The following is a 13,054-nucleotide window of genomic DNA, read 5'->3' as shown; positions in this document are numbered from 1 at the left end:
GAATTTGGCTCTTTGGGTAATTTTAACAGGACCTAAAAGTTATATGTTGTAAAAATTTATTAGACCTTGATCAAATTCAGATCTCCCTGCCCTTCTAGGAATCTCAGATTGAGTAGGCGTCTGGGGTCATTTCTCTCTCCCAGACACCTTTGTTTTTTGAATGAAGTCTAAACTCCAGCAGCTGAAAATAAGCAACACCAAATGACTGGAACCTGATCCATGGTTTGGCACTTCCTATTTCTGTACTCATATCTTTACTGGATGAATATATCCCCTAAACATCCCTTTTCAGATTTCTGCTGAAAGATCCCATCCTGTTGTAGACAGCCATGCAACTTGCTTCTTTGACATTAGACTTTTCCAGCATGTCTAAGTCCCTAATAAAAATGCCCGTCTTCCTTCTGAATTCCAGTCTGCCTCATATTTTTCTAAAGGTTGTCACTTCTATTGTCAGAAGTGAGATTTGAAGCCTCCTTAGTCTGAGATCTGGATGCTCTGATAACAGTGTGACACCCTAAAACTAATTCATGTTCTTCTGTGAATCAGTGAATAACTTGCTCCTCAAAATCCCAAAGTCTACTTGTCTGAATGAATTCAATAAAGTAATATTCATTTCATGAACCATAAATAAAATTTATAATGACTGACAAAAAAAATCCCATTCATACTCTTGGTTATGTAGGAGTTAAATTAATGTGTAATGCTTGAAGTATTATAATTACAAGGTTTATTATCTAACAAAACAGAACCATGTGACTAAGATTCTTCTACCTTCTCTAAAAGGCTGCTCCACCGAAACCATGACAGGAAGGAAAAAGAAAGAGAGAGATGAACCTCCACCCAATTTATATCCTGTCTACGACAACACATAAGGACCGAAAGTAAGTGGGGTTCTGGGAATTGTAGTTTTGCTGGGAATTGTAGTTTTTAGGGCAACAGATTCTAATTACACAGTCAAGATTGCCTCTATATACAGACTCTGGTCCAGTAATGTGAAAAATTTGAATTCTGGAGATTCTGGTACCCCTATATGTATAGCCACTACTCAAATAGGAACTCAATATACACTGAAAACTTGTGGGTACCTCAATGTTTGACAAAATCTTACCAAACATATGCAACATTGCTGGCCAACAATTAGGCTGTTTTAATTGACACAAGGTTAATTTTTTTATGTAGACTATTTTTCCATAGTTACATGATTCATAATTTCCCTCCTCCTCCACTCTCCATTTCCCCCCCTCCCAAAGCTGTCAAGCTGTTCCACTGGGTTATACATGTATGTATCATTGTTCAAAACATATTTCTATTCGAAACATATATCAAAAAAATGTTTCTATATTTGCAGTAGAGTGATCCTTTAACATCAAAACCCTAATCAGATCCCTATCGCTCTATGTGATTAAGCATATGTTTTTCTTCTGCATTTCTGGTTCCACAGTTCTTTCTCTGGATGTGGACAGCATTCTTTCTCACAAGTTCCTCTGGATTGCCCTGGATCATTGCATTGCTGCTAGTATAAAAGTCTATTACATTCAATTGTGCCACAATATATCCGTCTCTGTGTACAATGTTTTCCTTTTCTGTTTTCTGTACAATGTTTCTGCTCCTTTAGCTCTGCATCAGCTCCTGGAGGTTGTTCCAGTATACATGGAATTCCTCCATATCCTTATTTACAAGGTTAATTTTTGAAAAATTATCTTAAAAAAAGTTCATAGAATGGGATGCTTTTAACAAATAGCTCCATGAAGTGGATGTGGCAAAATTGAGACATTAATGCATTGCTGGTGGAATTGTAAATTGATTTGACCATTCTGAAGGGCATTTTGGAATTATGCCCAAAAGGGGCTAATTATGCCCTTTGACCCAGCCATACCACTGCTGGGTTTGTACCCCAAAGAGATAATAAGGAAAAATACTTGTACAAAAATATTTATAGCTTTGCTTCTTGTGGTGACAAAACATTGTAAAATGAGGGGGGGGGGGCTTGATTGGGGAATGTCTGGTTGCATCTGTTAGTGATGGAATACTATTGTTCTGAAAGGGAGGATTTCTATGTGACCTGGAAAGACCTCCAGGAATTGATGCAGAGTGAAAGGAGCAGAACCAGAAGAACATTCTACACAGAAACTGAAATATTGTGGCACAATCAAATGTAACAGACATTTCTACTAGCAGCAATACAAAGATCCAGGACAATTCTAAATGACTTATGAGAAAGAATACTATCCACATCCAGAGAAAGAACTGTGGGAGTAGAAACACAGAAGAAAAACATATGATTGATCACATGGTTCGATGGGAATATGACTAGGTGTTTGGTGTTACCATATCACTCTATTGCAAATATGACTAACATGGAAATAGATTTTGAACAATGATACGTATATAACCCAGTGGAATTTCTCGTCAGCTCTGGCAGTGGGTAGAGAAGGGGGTGGGAAAAATCATGAATCATGGAACAATGGAATAATATTCTAAATATATAGATAAATGAAACAGAAGAAAACCAAATAGTTCCTGGAAACTACCAAAAGGGAGACAGAGGCCACCATTTCTCTTAGAAAAGTATTTTAGAAAACTTAAGGCCAGAAATGGTCTTATGTCTGTGTATTGGAAATGCAGAAAAGGTCTGATGTCAGTGTATTAGGGGATTATTTTAAGAGGGAGATGATAACTTCAAGATCATATCTGCCAATCTTCTACCTCCTCCCTCTTTCCTCCCTTCCCCCCTCCCTGTTCTTCCTCCTTCCTCCCTTCCCCCCTTCATTGATTTTTCTGTTGGTAGCACTGAAGTCAGCTCAAAGTGAGTATCTTGGTATATCAAACAAAGCACTCTCTTTTCTAAATTTAAGTAAGGGGGTTTATTTAGAAGAAGGGGAAAGGTAAAGAAGTTGAGGGGAGAGAGGGTTTGGGGTTTCCCCAAATTCCTAAATTGGAGGATGGTGGAATAGAATTCAGATTTGGGAAAATGGCCAAAAGGTTTGAAGATTTAGTCACTGAAGTATTGTAGGGAGAAACCAGAGAGCAAGACATTTCTGTCCTTCCTCCTTTCTGTCCCAAGGGCAAGAGACCAAGTTTTTTCAGTTTGCCTCTTCTTCTTCAACTGTCCTCCCCAGTCTTCATTCCAAATAGAATGTCCATCTTGATTGACAGTTCTGTAGTCCTTGCTTCTCCAGCATTTGCTGCACTTTTTTTTTCATCTCTCCTCCACAACATTACATCAGGACTCACAATTATCTTTTTGAAAAAAACTTTAGAATCAGCAAATGATAGTACCAGATTTCAAACTGTATTACAAAGCAGCAATCATCAAAAGAAATAATTTGGTACTGGATAAAAGATATAGGTAAATAATATTTGGCAATAAATGACCATATTTCTTTGGGACAAAAACTCTGAAAAAAATTTGGGGAAATTGGGAAGCGATAGGGCAGAGACTGGGATAGACCAAAAAAGACAAAGTTAATATGGGCACATGATTTAGAAATAAAGACTGCTAGCACAAGCAAATTAGGGGAGCATGGAATGGTTTCACCTATCTGATCTATGGATAAGGAAAGAAATTATGAACAAATGAGATAGAGAGCATTACAAGACATAAAATGAATAATTTTTATTATACTAAATTAAAAAGATTTTGTACAAAACAAAAATTATAAGAAAATCAGAAAGTTAGGAAAAAAATTTACAGCAAGTATCTCTGATGAGGATTCATGTCCCAAATATATAGAGAATCAAGCCAAATTTATAAAACTATGTCTTTCTCCAATTGATAAATGTTCAAAGAATATGTAAAGGCAGTTTTCAGATAAATAAAAGCTATCTATAGTCACATAAAAATGTTCTAAATCTGATTAGTATTACAATTAAAATTATCTCTAGACACTGATTTTTGGGTAAAAATATAAATTAATTTACTATATCAGGTTTATTGGTTAGGCCAGAATCATGACTGATAAAGTGATATACATCTCCATGGCACTCTTGTGACCAGGGTCAATCCAAGCTGGGTTAGGCAGCTTAAGAAATAGATTTTTGGGGGAGCTCATTATTCAGCACCTCCCTTGGAAACACCAAGATATCTTTAATTGGTGATAGGTAATTAAGAGGTGGTCCCATCAACCTATCCATCTCTTCCATTTCCATCCCTACAGGTGAAACAGTCACATGTATCAAAACAAACAAAAAAAGACCTTTCTCTCCCCCTCATCTATTAACCAAATTCTATTAAAAAGGAAAACATTCCTCTGGATTCCCAAGGAGAAAGAAAATGCAAAAAGTGGTGGACTAGATGGTATTTCTGACCCAGAACTCAGACATAGAAATGCACAATAATTTTCCCTATGCTAGAGGAATTAGTACAATGTATTAAAAATAGATTCTCACAATTCCCTCTCTACTTCTTAGCACCTCAAATATGATTACTATACATTACATGGAGGAGTTAACTTGGATGTTTCTCAACATGATGTCAAAAATGATTGAGATACCCTGAAAGTACATTAAGGGGTACAAGGGTCTTACAAACAAACAAAATAATGATCCATGGGAGATGGGTGAGCCAACCCAATCCACTATGTCCAAGGACTCAAAGACTTATGATGAAGTAATCTGACTTCTGGGGTCCTCTACTATTGCTGTCATCTTCTTTGGCTGTCTGGAGCTCTCTGCCAGATCTTCTTTCTCTTGGTCCAAGGTCACTGATAACGCCCTTGGCTAAAATTGCTTGAAAAATCAAACTTAATGTAATTTAAGAATCACTAAAATTTTGGATTGCCAATAGTTACATAAGATGATGAGAGTTAACCTTCAAACCTTAGGATTTTAATTTTACTAATAAAAAAGGGATCCAATTTTATGAATCTCTATACTATAGAGTTTATATTTCCTATACTTTTTGCTGTTTTTAATTCTGTTTAAACCAAATACCTGCTTTTGGAAATTGCCAATAACAAATTGAAAGAAACAAAGTTGATATATAGCCAATTTTTTCTCAACTTGGCTTTAAGGACATGTTCAGTGCCTTAGAAACAATTAGAAAGAGATTTGACATATATAGCCATCTGATTTTTACTTTCTTTGAAAACTTTCACTTTAATTATCTCACTTCCATTATTTGTGATATGTCATTATTTGTCATGATTAGCTATTATTTATTTTAATCTTCTCCAGTTTAAATTCTCAATCCCTCTTAATCCCCTTCTCAGGAGGATGAGATCCTGAAAAGAAATTTAACCTTCTACAAGATCTTTAGATGATGCTCTTTGCAAACATGTGGCTTCTATGCTTAAGTTATATGGTAATATATATGGATTCACCCAAAAGAGGTCTCACTCTTCTTTTATAACAATAGACTTGGGATAGGATTCATAAAAAACTAGGCAAATTATGTTAACCTGTATCAAACAAGTTATCTATAGGCAAACAACCAGTTTCTAAACATGTTCAAATAACCAGATATCACACTTAAAGTTATGCCCTTATTTCCCTATATTCTTGTCTAATCTACTTGCAATACAGACTATATCCCATAGAGAAGTGTTAGCATTACAACAAATAATAAGATGTCACTGACAAATAATAAAAGAAAAAAATTCATTTTCTTCTCTGATATGTGACTGCCCTTAAATTTTGTAACTCAAAACAAAAAAATGCTGCTGATATTATCCTATGAAACAATGGAATTATATCCTGGTTTAGGTATTCCCAAATCATATTCCTAATTTGTATCACTCTGAAACATTAGAAGGATTTTAAATAATTAATGACAGATAATTAAGGCCAAATACTATGTGACTGTGTTCAGTGATATAAAAAGAATTACAATTTGATTTGCAGCTTTAAACTAATAGATAAAGGTTTAATACTGTTTTCTAGATTTCATTGCTCAAATGCCCTGATTAAGAGGAATTTGCTATGAGAGGAAAAGGCAGAGACAAAATGCACAGAGCATCAAAACAGGTTCTTCCAGCTCAGAATGCTTTGTCTGGTTTCAGGTAAGAGTTAATAGCAAAGCTCTGCACCAAGTCTCATTTTCATTTTTTAAGGTGCCAAAGTCAGACTGAGGACTTAAACATTCCTATTCACAATGGGAGAAAGCAAGACAAGGAAATCTCACCTTTACTTTTTGCAAGATTGTTTTCTCAACAAAATCCCAGAGACAGTCCTCAGGCTGCAGGACCTACTACATAGCAGTATAGTGATTTCAACTGATGATCAGACTCTAAAATCTAAAAAAAAAAAAATAGAATAGGAGCATATTAAAAAAAAAGGTTTTTCCTCTAAAGAAAAATCATCTCAAAATCAATCAGAGTATACTACTAATCTGTCATAATTATTACAATCTGGGCTTTCAGAGTAAAAAAGTAGATTAAAAAATGGGGCTTCAATATTGGAGTTGTTAACAATTATATGATTTTCCAAATAATCTAAAATTTTTAAAACACTTGTTATAAACACCAGTTGATAAGATTTAACTAATAAAGTTCCTTACTTTAACAGAGAGTAAATATAGTTCTTTGAGTATGACAAATAGTTGCAAAACACTAGCAGGAGTCCTGATAAGATCTGACAAATAGATCTAATAAAGAAAGAGCTGTGTACTGTGTCTTTTTTCAAACTTAATCTAACAGCCTCTCACAAATACCAGAACATAAGAGAAAAATTTTAACATGCTCAATATTCCACATTTAAAACGGGAAACTTATAGTCAGATGATAACAATTCAATGAAAAAACATTTCTAAATTTCCTTTTAATATGTTACCAAACATATCCAGTAATGTTTCAAAACCCAATATAGAGAAAACAATTTCATATTCCACAATTATGTAGTTCTACAAAATAAATTCTTAATGACCTCTCCTCTCTGGTATTTACTCTCCCACTAGTCAAGGAATAACTATAGTGAAAAAAAGTAGATGATAACCTCAGAATAAAACTTAATTCTTCAAAATTAGAATTTAGAATCAAATCAAGAACAATGCATTAGATATAACATCACAACTTTTCCAAAGATATATAAAATATATATAATACATTAGATTTATTTCAGGAGTTTAGTTCATAGTTTAAGAATGTCCAAATTAGAAAAATAACATTTTAATAGTATATCTTTACAATACTTTACTAAATTGTATCTTCTTATAAACGATACTTAAGAATTTAAAATATAAAACAAAATTGTTACCAAATTTCCAAATGATCTTACACAGATTTGCTTTATCTTTAAAACTGGTCTGTTCCAGCAGCTTTAAAAGAAAGCACCTCTACACATAATTATTATCCTTCCTCCAGGCTGAAAATACCTGTAGGTGGGGTGGAGGGATCTCTGAGCAGACACAAAGGCACTTGTTACTCCATTCTCTCAGGAGGTGGATAAGACCTCCTCCTGACAGAAATTTACTCTTCTTTGTTCACCTTAAGACTTACTCAGAGCAAATTAAGAAGCACATCTCAATTCGGGTGGAATTCTGAATTTCTAAAGTGACTGACCAATGCTTTTTAATTCAAAATAACAGACACACTGTCAAATTACCTTATAACCAAATTCAGCTAATCTACCACCCCAAATTCTCATATGATAATTTAGAAATTTTTTGCCAACAGGAAATTTTTTTACTAAACGGTTTAAGTTTTTATTTAATTTTTGAATATGTTTTATATTCTCCAGATATTGGCCACTCTCTGCAAATATACAAGAGAAAGAGAAATATAATATGCTCATTACAAAACAAAAAAATGCAAAACAGATTTTTTTACATTTTGCAAAGAATTTTTAAAACATTTAAAAATTACACACAGTATGGCAAAATAAACTTCTTTATAGTTTTGCAATGATGCTAAATGCCAATTTAACAAAATATTAAATGTAGCTGGCTTAAAATTTCATCTATTTTAAAAATATATAACAAAGTTGGAACAAATTCTCAGTTAAACTTATTACAGATTTTATGTCAGATATTATACTAGGCCTTAAATAAATAGAATATAGTTAGAATTTACTACAAAGATAAGAATTTCTTTAAAAGGCTGGACTTGAGTCCCAGCAGTCCGTTTATTAAAGCTGACAGGACTAGGGTTAACAAAAGTCCAACTGCATATTTTACAAGCTTAAAGAATTTTCTGGATGCAGGCACCAGTCGAGGTTTTTTGTTTGTTTGTTTTTTTCCAAATTCAGGCTCACTTGGTAGAGGACCTGACTTGCCTAAACCCAAATCAGCATTTTTAAAAATTCTAACTGTAGTCTTTCATCCCAGCCAGGCAAGAAGTTGGCTCTGGCAGGGGGAAGAGCAAAACTTTTTGGTACTTTAAAACCTTCTCTCTCCAGGCTCCTCAGTGATTTGGAACTTGACTTCTTGTCTCTTTTTTGTTTCTTTGCTCACTTGAAGCAGACACACATGCAGCCAGACAAAGCACAAGTTGTATAAAATTGTGACTAAACTAATTAATTAGAAGGGTCTCATCTTTCCCACTTCTCAAGACTTTTCTTGAGAGTTAAACCTCAAAGATTTCCACATGGCTCTACTCATTCCACTTGAGGGGGTGCAGAGCACACTGGCTAGCTACTTCCAGTTTCTGGATGTCCTCCTCACTTCTCAAGAATCTCCCTGAGAAGCAAAATTTGATGCAAGGACTTCAACACAGAGCCCCAATTTAATGCCCATCACCGCACACAGTAATTTAATGATAATTTTAAAATAGGCTAGTGTTAATAGGTAATAAGGTACAATAATAAATTAATTATGTGTTTTATGTTTGCATATGTGAGTTAACTGTACAGCAAGAATTGTATGTCTGAAATATATACTTGTGAAGTCTTGAGCTTTCATCATTATCATCAACCAGCATTCATCTTAATTTCAAGTTAGATTACAAAGATAATAGCAGATAATGGTCAGTAAAAGTAGAGAATTTCAAAGGTTATTTTTTAAATTTATTTTGTCATACATGCAGTATATTCAATATTATTTGCCTCAAAGTTTTTTATTTTAAAATTTCTTTCATATTTTTTAATATTAAAATTTTTTTTTCATACAGTATTTTTACTTAACATTAACTACTTATAGCCTATGACAAAGTACTTAACCCAAATTTTACAATAAGGTACTATACATACACTATAATAGAAAAAAAATTTAAACTTTCTTCTCTGGTATGAAAGGAGTTTTACTTTGATTTTTGTTATTTGTAGGACACATCTAACTCTTGGAATTTAGAAGGACTATCTATGCATTTTAATCTCATTCTGACCTTGACCCTGGCCTTGGGCACCCTGAACTTCCTCTTGGTCAGCGGTTTTCATAAACTCCTTTCCCGTCTGGTTAAACAAGTTGTCCCAGAATGAGAAACCAACCTACTTCTGGTCTCTTAAATTTGATTTCTAAACTTCAGGCCACTTTAGAAGTAGGCCAAGGAAAAGGAGGCAGAGGAGAATAATAAAAGATGAAAGTATGAACTCCACCATGCAATAGTTGAGGATGGATGTCCTCTTTCCTCTAGGCCCTCTACTCCACAGAGATCAACTCTGTAACCTCAACTGACTAAAACTATTTCTCCCAATGACCAGACATTTCTATTGTAAACACTTCAAACATTGGAAGAATGAATGCCCTACTAAGTACAACAGAACTCCCTGTCTAGTTTCCCCAGAAAAGCCTTATACCTACCAACCTAGCTTTTACTACTTCTCTTGCCCTCTTCTCCATCAGCCATCCCACCATAAGGGAGGAAGAATGGGTATAATATTTCTGAGTTTTCTCAGCTTTAGCGTTTGTAGCCAGACAGCCTTTCCTGGCCTTACCCCTCAGAGCAATAGCAAGATAACCATTATAGAGATTTCCAACTCACTTCAGACTATTTTCATTATCCCTCCTATATCTTTTTCCATTGGTCATCTCTCTGAACTTCACTCCTTCTCCTTTCACCCCATCTCCAGTTCCCTTCCTCCTTTCTCCCATCTCTAGTTCACTTACTTGGTCATGATTTCCTTGAAATATGAAACCATTATTAGCCTTTCCTCATAGGCATTGAAAGAGAAAACTACCTCCAAAAGGAGATAGTTTTAATGGGAAGGACCTAGATGAATGGGAAATGAAAAAAGCGCAACTAAGAACCTCCCAGGGCCAGAGAAGCACAACCCTTGGATTATAGAAAAAAGAAAAACAAGTTTATTGAGGTTAGGATATGGTAGATAAGATCCTAAATCTATATAGCTCTAACTCTTGCCACCAACCTATGCTTCCCCTCATGGGGATTGCTCTTCTGGTCTTCTCAAGCCCTTCCTGTAACTCCCTGATCTTATCTAGACCCTAAAAAGCTATCTGACTACCTATATACTACAGATTTTCTTTAAAAGTCTGAGGATGCTGGACTCACAGATGTACTGAGTCCTTACCCAAAGCCTGAGTTGACTTCCTAGGTAAACCCAAAGTCCCTAGTAACAAAACCCTTGGGTTTACCTTAATCAAGTTGTTTCTGATAGGTTGATCTCTGACTGGTTATCTCTGAACATCAAGGAAAGGCAGGTCTCCTCCAAGGTCATTCTCCAATGTATAAATGGAGATTTTGAACCTATGACTTAATTCCCCAGAAGTCCTTAGTATTTCCCAAAATTCCCTATACTCTCCTGTGTCTCCACATTGACAAGATCACATTATTGGGGGATGCTGGGTAGCTCAGTGGATTGAGAGCCAGGTCTAAAGATGGGAAGTCCTGGGTTCAAATTTGGCCTCAGACACTTCCCAGTTGTGTCACCTTGGGGCAAGTCACTTAACCCCCATTACCCAACCCTTACCACTCTTCTGCCTTGGAGCCAATACACAGTATTGACTCCAAGACAGAAGGTAAGGGTTTAAAAAAAATGACCACCTTATTGGTATTTAACTAGCGGTAACTCCTACCACACTCTCTTTGGGATGATGCAGCAATCATCAGTGATGGAGGTAAGGTGGGGATTTTCAAAATGGCTAACCAGTCATGGGCACATGGGTTTTATTTTGTATCCTCTTTATTCCTTGATTTCAAATGATCATTTAATAAACCTCCTGAAATATATAATATTTTTATTATTAAGATATAATTTTAATTCTTACACCAACCCAGGAATTTCCTAATCTTTCCACAAAATTAGTCTTTTCCCAGGGGATGCCAGAGCAAAGCTCAGAGGAAAGCCAGATCAGGAGAGACTGTTAAAACCCAGTAAACTCCCAAGATCCTCCTCTCATTCCAGAATATTCTCCCAGGATTTGTGTCTAAATTCTCCTAATTTCCTTTTAAAGAAAATCCATGCATTTTTATCTATCCCTTATCACTTATCCTTAGAGCATAATTGTCTTTTCCCTTTTTATTTTGTTTTCCATCCCTTGTTCTCCTGCCAAAGTGGATTCTGGTCTGTTGATAATATTGATGTTGGCTGTGTCCTCAGCATCCCCCTCCTCCTACATTACTATCTTCCTTGATTCCTCCAAGCTTCTTCCTTGCATTTGACAAAATCCTCTTTGCCCAGAGGCTATTCTTGGGTGTGCAACCTGTTCAAGGAAAATTAGATCGACCCTGCCATGGTGTATCTAATGGCTGGTGTCAGCCTGAGTGTCAATGTACACTGCCACAATGGAGGGAGGAGCTAAAGAGCTATATAAGTTCTGAACCAGGAAGCAAGCTGTCTCTACTTCCAAGCTTGATGAGACTAACTGCCTGGGCTGCTGCAGAATAATCAGATAAATGGAGATTATATAGTGATCCTTCTTTAGGAATGATCTATTTCCTCTCACCTTCTTTCTATTAATAAATCATTAAAAATCTCTGACCAGACTCCCAAATTTTATATTAACAAGCCCCTTATTGAAAGTTACCTTGCCTCAGGTTTATGTATCACATTTTATAATCCTGCCAGTCTGAAAAAGCCTGGTGGAAAGGACTGGCATATTGTCCTGTGCCTCTTCCACTTCTAGAAGCTAAGATGACTACGTAATCAGCAAGGAGCAATCCCAGTTCACCCAAATCCATACACACACACACACACACACACACACACACACACACACACACACACAAATATTAAGAAAAGCAAAAAGGACCCATTTTACTAGGTGAGAAGAAAAAGTTACCCAGAGCCGGAAACATGGGAACTGACAGAACAGAGACCATCCCACAAATGTGGCCCAGGAAAAAGCTAACAGTGACCCAAGGGAAAGGTGCAGGTGAGACAATCCCACCGAATTAAACCAGGAAAAGTCATAGCAGATCAAACTCACTGAGAAAGCCCAGTAGAGGTACAACCAACCCCCAAATGTAGCCCAAGGAAAGTTACCAGCAGAGCAGGGATGAGCCCCCCTCATCAGGCACCAGAAGAATTTGGAGCACGGAGAGCAGAACCCAGTTAGACAAAGCAGCTCTAAGTCTCCCCACAGCAAACCGGTAAAATCTCACATAAAGCGGCACACAAATTATGGCCTTTGGGCCACATGTGGCCCCTCTCCAGGCCACTGATCCGGCCCCCACCACACTTCCTGAAGGGGCACCTCTTTCATTGGTGGTGTAAATCTTGAAATTTCTCAGACTTGTGAATGTTAAAAATTTCCACATTGGGGAATTCTCAATTGGAACAATTCCCTACTGGGAACATTCCACATTTGGATGTGAGAACTCTACTTGGATCAGAAATGGGAGGACCTCTGCTCCACCCGTACTTGGGACTGCTTTGGGGGAGAGAACTCCTTGCTAAACAATGAAAGTACTTGGACCCATGCTTATGATGAGGCAGGGAGTTCTTTGAGCCATGCCTGTTTTTAGAATTGATACAAAGGGATGCTAGGTACCTATAAAGGTCAGGCAACTTGTAAACTTGCCAGGAGCAAAGAGGTGAAAACTTATTCAGAGGTTTTCTCCTGAGGGGATTAGTCGACTCAGCTGTGTTTTCTCTGGTTCAGACTTACTCAGAGGTTTTCTCCTAAAGGGATTAGTCGACCCAGCAGTGTTTTTAGAATGGGTTGTCCTTTGGAAAACATCTACAGTGATTGGTAGATGGAAGAACTTAGGGGAGGTGACATAGG

General features: G+C 36.3%; 1 long non-coding RNA gene across 1 annotated transcript; it reads right to left on the bottom strand.

Annotated features, from left to right (window-relative positions):
• Positions 1-2,771: 2,771 nt before the first annotated feature.
• Positions 2,772-7,331, bottom strand: LOC103100963 (uncharacterized). The gene is made up of 3 exons (XR_001623325.2): positions 7,213-7,331; positions 6,122-6,233; positions 2,772-3,240 (listed from the first exon to the last, which is right to left on the bottom strand). It is a non-coding gene; the product is annotated as an uncharacterized LOC103100963 (long non-coding RNA).
• Positions 7,332-13,054: the final 5,723 nt, after the last annotated feature.

This window comes from Monodelphis domestica, chromosome 7 (assembly GCF_027887165.1).
Source record: "Monodelphis domestica isolate mMonDom1 chromosome 7, mMonDom1.pri, whole genome shotgun sequence".
In the NCBI taxonomy this organism is placed as follows: domain Eukaryota; kingdom Metazoa; phylum Chordata; class Mammalia; order Didelphimorphia; family Didelphidae; genus Monodelphis; species Monodelphis domestica.
This window is presented reverse-complemented; position numbering and strand designations above follow the sequence as displayed.